This window comes from Notamacropus eugenii, chromosome 6 (genome assembly GCF_028372415.1).
Source record: "Notamacropus eugenii isolate mMacEug1 chromosome 6, mMacEug1.pri_v2, whole genome shotgun sequence".
Classification (NCBI taxonomy): Eukaryota; Metazoa; Chordata; class Mammalia; order Diprotodontia; family Macropodidae; genus Notamacropus; species Notamacropus eugenii.
Window position 1 is genome coordinate 254,416,946 of NC_092877.1, and position 11,210 is coordinate 254,428,155.

At 35.3% G+C, this 11,210-nt stretch overlaps 1 pseudogene; it reads right to left on the reverse strand.

The window, feature by feature from the left end:
- Positions 1-682: 682 nt before the first annotated feature.
- Positions 683-1,453, reverse strand: LOC140512323 (uncharacterized; annotated as a pseudogene).
- Positions 1,454-11,210: the final 9,757 nt, after the last annotated feature.

The following is an 11,210-nucleotide window of genomic DNA, read 5'->3' on the forward strand; positions in this document are numbered from 1 at the left end:
AAATTTTGGCTCCTATTTAAACTGAGAACCCAGAGAGAAAGAAAATAGATTGGCCTGTGTTTAATAAAATTGAGGAATTAAGCAATAACATAAATTATACTTATTTCAACCTGTACTTAATGACTGATGGCTTGAGTTTCATTTAGTAAGGTGTAGATTTTCTTGACTGACAGTCCTAAACTACACAATTCTCTACTTGTCAGCACACTGACAAGAAGTGTAATGCTTATCATTCTTCAGTGTCCTTCAAATATTCTTGAGTGATTCATTTACAGCCCCATAAACAGGATCTCAGAACCAAAAGGCATTCCCTCCCCTTTCATGTCATCCATCTTTACTGCTGTGTACCATAATCTGATATGCTTACCCTTATTATGTGCAGTACCATTTTCTTTTCTTTTTTATTAAAATATTAACTATTCTTGAGTATTTCCATAAATAGTTTTCTATAATATACATAATAGAGTTCATATACATAATAGAGTTCACATACATAATATAGTTCAACAAAGTTTTGCAAATATACACATAAGTTCATATTTGAGGACCTCCAGTGGAACCAAGAGGCTCTTTCACCAAATCTTGCCAGACTTTGGCTCCTGGAGGTGTCCTATCCTGTCCAGTCCCTTATGTCTCCTTCCTGAGTATCAATGTCACCCTCAAAGGGGGCCGGCCTCCAATGTCACAAGGCCCTCAGGAAGGAGGCCTGGTCTGTGCAACCGCTCAGTAGAAAGGCCTGCACAGATGGGATGGCAGGAGGGGCCACTTTGCATGAACTGGGGGGTAAAGGCAGAGGCGGTAGAGGTGGGAAGGTCAGGGCACCAGTAAAGGGCTCCTGGATGAGACTGGGGACTCATAGCTGTGGTGATCTGGTGTACACATAGGGCAGACCTGGCAGCTGGATTGGTGCAGAGTGCAGAAACAAGAGGCTGCAGAGGTGAAGGGGGAAGCCTGGTTGGGGGGCCTGAAATTCTGCAGCTGGCTCTTCAGCTTCATGCAGCGATTCTGGAATCAGGTTTTTATCTGAACTTTTGACAGCTGCATCTTGCTGGTCAGTTTGCGCCTCTAGGCCACGCCCAGGTAGTGGTGGTGTTTGAAGGAGCTCTCCTGAGTGTTCATCTGCTTGGTCGTGAAAGCAGTAGGCAGGTGAGAGGGCCCTGGCCATGGGGTTCAGGCCTGGGCCCTCCGACATCCTGCAGCTGCCCCTGTTGACCTCAGGGGAAGCCTCCTCACCCAGACACCTGGATTTGGCTGAGGAAGACTCTCTGACCGCTGCGGAGGGTAGCGTTGTAGAAAGGCTTTCTGACCCAGAGGTGTCAGGAAGACCCGATAAAAGATGATCCCCCACGAGGACCTGGTCGCCTCGGCCTCCCCCTGCAGTGGAAGCCTCAGAGTCACCTTTGCCAAGGTGTGAGGGCTTCTGGCGGCTCTAAGAGAGCCATTCCGCAGTCATCAGGAGGCTGATGGGCACCAAAGGCAACGGACTTTGACTCCACCATTTTCTTTTTTAATGCCAGTTCTGATCTGTCATGAGTGTTATCCTTTAGGTCACTGTTATTAATGCAGACTTTCAATGTAGACAATAGACTTAATGTGGAAAATCTGCTCATCTAGTACAAGGAGTTATATAAGGACATAGCTAAAAAAATACTTTATTCAAAGTACTACATCCTAAATAGGATTTTGTTTCATTACCTTGGACACAAAGTTGGCCAAAGACTGAGTATGACTTCCATGTTTGGGGAATGGATTGGGAAAAAGAGTCAAGGCCTTCTGAGATTTAGTCTTGCTTTATTTTACAAATTTATTGTGTGACTTTGGGATGTCATGGAACTTCAAGGCATCTTAATTTATTAAATGGCTGGCTTAATATCCATAGGCTTTATAGAGATGCCACAAAGATAATTGGCCCATTTATAGAAAATGTTAAGTGACAGATTTAAGATTTACATGTCACTTTATATACATTATATGAATCAATATAATATTCTTGTGAAGTAGGAAAGACACAATTTTCTGATTTCATCAATAATTATGAAAAAAGGATAATTAAGAGACTTGACAAAATGAGATAGGAAGCTAGCTGAATAAAGAATCGAAAAAACTGATTTGAATACTTACATACTGTTTCATATTGTGTAATAAGCATTATAGCTTCAAATGAAAATTTTGTAAATATTTACAAATATGTTACCTGTAATTAGGAATATTCAGCTTTTCTCAATCATTGAAATTCTATTTGGTCCTGTTATGTTTAAAATACATGATTAGGTGTAATTAAATTTGGGGAGAAAAATCTTTCTCTTCACCATGTTTTTTAATCTCAAAGAAACAGACACTATTCTGCTTTTTTTTCAAGTCTAACTTTATCACAGCTTTGACCTCAAAGTCTCCACTAGTTTGACAAGTCTACAAACATATCAATATTGCTTAACCTCAAAGAAAAACTGTCCTTAATACTCATTCTCCATAAAGCTACTATTCCATTCTTTTCTTTCTTTTACTATAAGCTTCCAGAAAGAGTATTAATTTTTTATTATTTTATAAATGCTTCAACCTCTGCACTTTCATTTTAATGCCTACCACACTACTTGAAGTACTCTAGAAAAAGTGACAAATTACCTCATAATTGCTGAATGCATTGGCCCTTAACTGTGTCTTAATCTTTGACATCTTCAATTTATTCATTGACTTTTTTCATGAAATTCTTACCTACCTTTTCTTCTAAGAAGAAGCTTCCTTCTTAGCTTTTATTTAATATTTTATTTTCCCAATATACATGTAAGGACAAATTTTAGCATTTGTTTTTAAATTTTTGTTTTCGCAACTCTCTCCCTTCCTCCCTCCACACACTCCCCATTGAGAAAGCAAGCAAAAGTCATTCAAAACATATCGATAAAAGGCATGCTGTGAAAAAATAAAGACAAAAATAACTCAAGAAAAATAAAGTAAGCTTAAAAATATTATTCAATCTGTGTTCAGATATCATTAATTCTTTCTTTGAGGATTAGATAGAATTTTTCATTGTAAGTCCTTTAGAATTTTCTTGGATCATTTTATTTCTGAAAATAGCTAATTCATTCACAGCTGGTCATCTTACAATATAGCTGTTAATTTGTACACATTGCATTTCACTTTACATCAGCCCATTCAAGTCTTTTCCAGGCTTTTATGAGAACATCCTGCTCATTGTTTCTTTTTATACAATAGTAGCCCATTATAATAGAATACTACACCTTATTCAGTCACTCCCCAATTGAAGGGCATCCCCTCAAATATATAATTCTTTACTCCCAGAAGACAGATGTTACATTTATTTCCATACACATAGATCTTTTTCCTTTTTAGGATCCGGGTTTAGTAGTGGTATTACTAGGTCAGAAGGCATGTATAGTATTATTTGGGGCATAATTCCAAGTTACTCTACAGAATGGCTGAGTCAGTTCACAACTGCACCAACAGTGCACTAATATCTCATTTCCCTTATATCCCCTCTAACATTTGTAATTTCCCTTTTCTGTCCTATTAGCCAAAGGTATGAGGTTCTACTTCAGATTTGTTTTATTTGGCCTTTCTCCAATCAATAGTGTTAGAGTATTTTTTATATGGCTTTAGAAAGCTTTGATTACTTCATCTGAAAAATGATCAAGTTTTTTATCATTTATCAATTGGAATATGACTCCTATTTTTATAAATGTGATTTACTTCCCTACATTTTTGAGAAATGAGGCCTTTATCAGAGAAACTTGTTTCAAAATGTTGTGTCACAGTTGCTACTGCTAACTATATTTTCCTCTATCCTATTCTTCCCTCCTGTTTATTATATTCTCTCTCTCATTTCACACTGACTTTCCTCAAAATGTTTTGCTTCTGACCACCCTCTCCCCCAATCTGCTCTCTTATCCATCACCTTCTCCCTTCTCTTATCTCTTCCCTTACTGCTTTTCTGTAAGATGAGGTAGATTGCTATACCCAATTACATGTGTATGTTATTCCTTCTTTGAGCCAACTGATGAAATAAATATTCACTCATTACCCCTCACCTCCTCTCTCTTCCCCTTCCACTGTCAAAATGATGTCTTGCCTATTTTATGTGAGGCAATTTATAACGTTCTATCTCTCCTTTTCTCTTTCTCCCAGTACATTCCTCTCTTGCTCCTTCATTTTATTTTTAGATACTATCCCTTAATATTCAACTCACACCTGTGCCTGCTGTCTATCCATACTACTTTTAACTACCCTAATGATGAGAAATACAAATATTGAAATTATTAAGTCTCTTGTTTTCACTTTCTTGTTTAGGCTTTTATGCTTTTCTCAAGTCATATTTGAAAGTCGAATTTTGTATTCAGCTCTGGTCTTTTAATCAAAAATGACTGAAAGTCCTCTATCCTATTAAATATCTATCTTTCCCCTGAAGTATTATACTTAGTATTGCTGGTAGGTGATTCTCGGTTTTAATTCTAGCTCCTTTGCTCTCTGGAATATCATTTTCAAAGCCCTCTGATCTTTTATTATAGAATTGCTGAATCTTGTGTTATCCTGTCTGTGGCTCCACCATAACTGCATTGCTTGTTTTTTGTTTTGTCTGGAATTTTTTCAGGCTGCTAGAAATAGTTTCTCTTTGACTTGGGAACTCTGGAACTTGGTTGTAATGAGAGTTTTTCTTTTGAAAACTCATTTAAGAGGTGATCAGTGGATTCTTTCAATTTCAATTTTACCCTCTGGTTGTAGAATGTTAGGATTGTTTTCCTTGATAATTTCTTGAAAGATGATATTCAATATTTTTAAAATTATCTCTCTATCTTGGTCAGTTGCTATTCCAAAGAAATATTTCACATTGCCCTCTTTTTAAAATTCTTTTGGAATTATTTGATTGTTTCTTGATTTCTCATGAAGTCATTACCTTCTATTTGCTTCATTCTAATTTTTAAAAAATTATTTTCTTTAGTGAGCTTTTGGACCTTCTTTTCCATTTGGCCAACTCTTCTTTTTATGGGATTCTTCTTCTTGTTGGGTTTTTGGACCTCTTTTAGCATTTGGCCTTGTCTGTTTGTTAAGGTATTAATTTCTTCAGTATCTTTTTCATCTCCTTTACCAAGCTGTTGAATATCATGATTTTCTTGCATCATTCTCATTTTTTTCCCATTTTTTTCCTCTTCCTCTCTTAGTTGATTTTTAAAATCTGTCTATGAGCTTTTCTATGGCCTGAGACCAATTTATATGTTTTTGTTGGTGTCTTTGGAAGTAGGAGCTTTAACTTTGTTGTCTTCTTCTGAGTGTGTATTTTGATCTTCCTTGTCACCATATTAACTTTTCATAATAACTTGTCACCACCATAAGACATCAGCTTTGTTTCTCCCATGTTTGCTCAATTCCCCAGCTCATTATCCGACTTTTTGTTAAAGTGGTGCTCTGTTTCCACGGTGGAGGACACTCTGTCTCAAGCTTTAGGAGTTTTATATAGTTGTTTTCAGAGATACTTCTAGGGACCTGGAAGTTTTCATTTCTTCCTAACGGTATGATCTAAGCAGAGGTATTTACTCCTCTCCTGGCCTGTGCTCTGCTCTGTGACTAATCACAAGCACTTTTTTATACCGTTGAACTGTGAGAAGAGTCCCTCCTTTCCTATGACTACAAGCTCTGGTATGTTAGTGTTCCTCTTCACCCAGGGAATGACACCCAGGACTGTAACCCAGATACATGTATGAGCAAAGCTATGGAGTCCTGCATCAGTGCTAACAAAAAGACCCCTGTTACCTTTCCCTGATGAGTTGTTCAACCCCTTTGCTATCTGTGGGATGAAAGCTCTGTAACAGCTGTTTCTGTTGGTGCTTCTCTTGATTCACTCACTCCCAAGGCCTCCTCTTGGTTTGTTAAGGTCAGTGCTATGCTGGTACAGTGTGTTGTGAACTGTTCACTCTTGCCCAAGTGTGACAGACAGACCTTTGCTGCTGACCTTCCAAATTGTCTTGGTCTGAAAATTTGTTTCACTCCATCTTTCCCTAGGTTCTCCTGCTTGAGAATTTGTATAGAATCATTCTTAAAGGTATTTGGAGGGGTTTGTGGAAGAGCTCATATGAATCCCTGCCTTTACTCTGCCGTCTTAGCTCCACTTCAGCATCAGAATTTCTTCAGAAACCTCTTGTACTTCTTTCTATTTAGGTTTCTGTGATTTCATTGTCTCCTTCTCTGCCTTGCCTTCTTCCTCATATTCATGAATGTAGTATTGGTTCCCCATAGCACTGTCATCAACTTTCTTTCACTCTCTACCATTTCTTTTGATAAATTCATATATTCTTATAATTTCTGCTTTCATGACTATTTGCATGACTCTCTAACTTTAACTTCCTGCCCTGAGTTTGAGACCTGTTTTTCCAAATAATGATTGGGCATTTTTACCTGCCTATATTATTTGAATTTTGCAAGGAATAATCGAAGTATATCTAAATATGCTCTATTGTATCCTGGAGTGTATCCCCATATCCACAATTCACCACCTGTTGATCTATTTTTCATGCTACTGTTATTGCCAACACGGGCAACTTTAATGTCACTACTCAGGCTTCATTCTGAAAGTTTTTCTTCTTAGTTTTAGTTTGGTGTGTACCTTAGCTGAACACATTCTTTCCAATATTACTGTTTCTGTCAGAGCACATAGACCTTTCTGAAAATTACTGAAGATGTGATTGTTAATAAATTCTGGAAAAGAAAAATTAAAAAGTGAGCTTCTAGCAAGATGATTAAGAGCTCTTTAATAAATCATCTCTCTTCATTATCTGGAAACATAAAAAAAAAATCCTAAGTACAATAATAACAAAAAGAAGAAAGTGAAAAAAATGAAAAGATGTCCTTACAAGGAAACACCCATAGTTGAGGGAAAAAAAATGCAACTAACTGAAAGACTGATGGAAAAGGAATAAAAAATGAAAATGATGATGATGATTCTAATAGTAGACATTTTTAATACAGTAAACAAATATAATGGAAATTGAAAGAGAAATTTCTGAAAGACAAAAGAGACTAGACTGGCAATAAATTATAAGTACTACTACTTCCAGACAAGAGAATTAGGTACCAATGGAAATGATTGAAGAGCCTAATAAAATAATTATAGGAACGTAAAATTAGCAAAATTAAAATTTTTATATTAAAATAATAGAAAGATATTTGGTGACAGAATAGGAACTGGAACATTTTTACAAAGTTATAGATAGTTTGAAAAAGAGCTGATAAATTGAAAATGAAGGTAAAATATTAATTATCATTTAAATTGTCTGATACAATGTATAAATTATATAAAATATAAATGCACAATAGATAACTAAAGGGGATTAATAATCTAAATAATGTTTCATTTATCCTAAAGATGCAGATAGTTGCCTGACCACCCTGTGCTATTTTTGTTCATATTGTTCCAGAAATTCATCCCACAATTTGTCAGCATGCTGTGGTCACTTTTTGCATCCACCTCATATTCTAAAAGTTCCCCAGGAGCACATTTTTCCACCAGTTTTTCATTATTTTCACAATTTGTTCAGTCCATCTTCTTTATTTAATCACACATTATTCAGATTATTATTTTTTCACTCTGTTCCTGTGAAATGCATTTTCTTTGCTGCATCATCATTCATATTGTTCCCATTAATACTCTGTCCTCAATCCTCTTGTCTTTAATGGATTCTTGGCGAACTTATCCACTCTTATATGTTGAATTATTATCTGTGAAAATAACTCTAAGGTCTAAATACACAGCCTTGGTCTCTGCTGACCTCTCTAGCAGTGCTTCATGAACCTTTTGAGAACTGAAGGTGTATATACTGCAGACAACTCAAACTTAACAGGACTAAAGTCGGTATAATTCTCTTTATCCCTCAAACCTTCAGCTCTTTCCAACATCCTTATTAGGGGCCATGAATAACTTTCTGGTTACATAGGTTTATGACACTCTTGTCATCCTCTATGTCTTATTCTCTCTCATTTTACATATTGAATTATTTTTCAAATCTTTTCAATTCTAACTTCAAGTTATCCTTCACATCCTAGTTCTTCTCTCCATTTCCACTCCAAATTTGCTGTTCATCATTTCCTTTCTCTCATTTTACAAGAGCTTCTAAAATGATCTCCCTGTTTCAAGTCTCTCCCTTTTTCTCCCTATCCTACATTCAGCTGACAAGATGATTTTCCTAAAGCACAAGTCTGATCATGTCATTCCTCTGCTCAGAAAACTCCAACACCTCCCTAATACTTCTATAATTACATCCACTGTACTGTATTTGGTATGTAAAGTTCTTCTCAACATAGCTCCAATCTATCATTTCAGTCTTATTATAAATTACTTTCTTTCATGTACTCTTCTGCCTAGGCAAATTTGCCTTCTTGAAGTTATTAACATATGACAATCTTTACATGTCTTTGTGATTTTGCACAATCAAATTGCAGACAAATCCAATTCATTCTCAATTCTGCTTCTTATGTTTCCTTCAAAACTGAGTTCAAGCATTACTGTTTAAATGAAGTCTTTCCTTATCCCCCAGAAAGTAATGTTCCCAACTTCTACAGTACTTTAAATTCATGTACATGCCTTATAAAGAAATATATATGGACTTTACCTTAGTCAATTGAAAATAAGCTCATTAGTTTCAATTTCATATCTTCCTTTGTATTTTCCTTCTCTATTATGGTATCTGTATTTATTAAGTGGTATTTGATTCATCTATCTGCATTCACAAAAGGAAAGGCAACTTTTGAGGGATTAACAATCACTTTAATCAAGCATATATATCATTTCTTTTTAACCAAGAACATTATAATTTACCTTGTTCAAAGGAGTCAGCACCTTAAACTTCAAAGAAAATACAGAGAATCAAAGATGAAAAGTCATGACTTTCTGTACCTGACCATCAACAGACAGGTTTAACTTTCTAACCATAGCTACCAGAGAGGTAAGCACTGACATCTGGGTTTTCCAAGCCAGGGAGTTCCTTAATGACTGCCCAGAGTCCTTGTCTGGCCAAAGAAACACTTCCAGTAAGCCCTAAAATAAAACCTCAACTCAGTGTATTTATACCTTTTTTTAGAGCCAGAGGGCTTCATAACCCTTGAGAATAAGTGCCTCATTAACAAAGAGCTTGGGCCTTCCCACAAATCATCCCTAATCAAAATTCCCTTAATGGACAGATCCATTAATGGGTGGGGAAGATCTTTAATCACATTAAAATAATTAACAATGCAAATATATATACTATTTCTAGTCAAAGAAACTCTTGTTTCTGTACTTTACTCCTTATAAAGACTTGATTGAAAAAGGCAAAAATCAGTCAGTCACTTGATTGTACTAAAACAAAAGCAGGAAAAGATTCTATTTTGCTTGCCATCACACTCCACCCTTCCAGGATCCTTGGTCTTACAATCTAAATGGTCATGGATCCTAAAACAAAAAGAGGCATTATACTTCTTTATTATTCTAAAACAAAAACAGCAAAAGATCCTACATTGCTTGCCCTTACACCCTTCATTTCTAGAAAAAGTTTGGGGATCTTTAAAGGAAATTTGCAATTCCCTGAAATCCATTTCCTCCTTAATTTCAAGATCTGAAAAAAAATTATTCTGTCTTGGATGATTATTACCTGTGTGACCCTGAATAATTTACTTAACCTCTGTCTTAATTTTCTCATCTGAAAAATGGAGACAATAAGAATACTTATCTACCAAGATATTTGTAAGAATAAAATATTTGTGAAGTATTTTGGAAACTTTAAAGTGATACACATACACAAACGAAGGTGTGTGTGAATATACACATATATATATATATATAATATGTGTGTGATAGCTATTATATATGTATGTTTATACATATGCACATAAAGATGACCACAGTATACATACATGCATATGTGCATTATTTATATGTATATGTTCTATATAACATTAACTATCACCATATATTTTTCAGTATCACTCTCTCAGGCACATAATAGACTTTTAATAAACATTTTTTTTTTGATGGTTGATGGATGTATGTAAGATGAAAGGAAGACGGATAAATAGATACTGGAACTGATTTCATTGTTAAATTAAACTCATGGGTATGGAAACTTACTCTACCAATCCAGGAAGTTGGTGTTGCTGTTATTATTGGTTTATTTGCTTATTTACTCACTTATTTTTTTATCCATCCATTTACTTATTTCCTACCTCATTATTTACAATTATTATTATTTGCAACCTACAGAGTTGGCCAGAGTACTAAAAGTTTAATTGCCTTCTCCAATGTCATACAGGAACAGTGTTTAATAAGAAAGACTAGAATCAAGGTCTTCATGATTCTAAGCTAACTCTCTAATTATTCTGCTATATTATAGAAAACTTTCCAAGTATCTAAAGAATGCATTCATGTATGTATGCATATCTGAATATATACATTCATATAGTACAAGCTATCTATCCATGTATATTTTATAATCTCTACAATAAGCATTCTTCAAACATTTGTTATCCTTCTATGGATAGTTAGGCTTAAATATTTTGTTTAGGTACAATTTGTATCTAGTAGGTGCTGAAGCATTCTAATAATCAATACAAACTATATGAAACAACTTGCAAACATGAGGAAGTAGGTATATCTTAATATCAATCTCAACTTGAACTTTCTGTAGGATGTCTTCCATAATTAGTATAAACACCTTTATCAAACATACTCCAGTAAACTAGTGAAAAAGCATTTAATATGTATGTTTTATGTATTAGTTGCTGAACTAAGCATTGTGGATATATAGAAAACCAAAAAATTCTTTTTCTCAAGTTGCTCAAATTCTAATGAGAGGAAACAACATTTTAACAACCACAGTCAATCCTCAGTCTTCATGTGCTTAACTTTTGAGACTTCAAGTATTCATTCCTAGTAACTTCATTTCCTATTAGTAAGCACACACATTTCTAGCAATGAAAATTAAGAGAGAGAGAGACAGAGAGAGAGAGAAAGAGAGAGAGAGAGAGAAAGAGAGAGACAGAGAGAGAGAGAGAGAGAGAGAGAGAGAGAGAGAGAGAGAGAGAGAGAGAGAGAGGCAGACAGGCAGACAGACAGACAGAGGGGAGGGGGTCTGATTTCAACAAGTTTGTTGAGGGACATTTCCCTGGTCTTGTTCACTTTACCTTTTCAGAGTAAAGTGTTCTCCTTGTATTTGTTGCATATACTCAATTTTCCT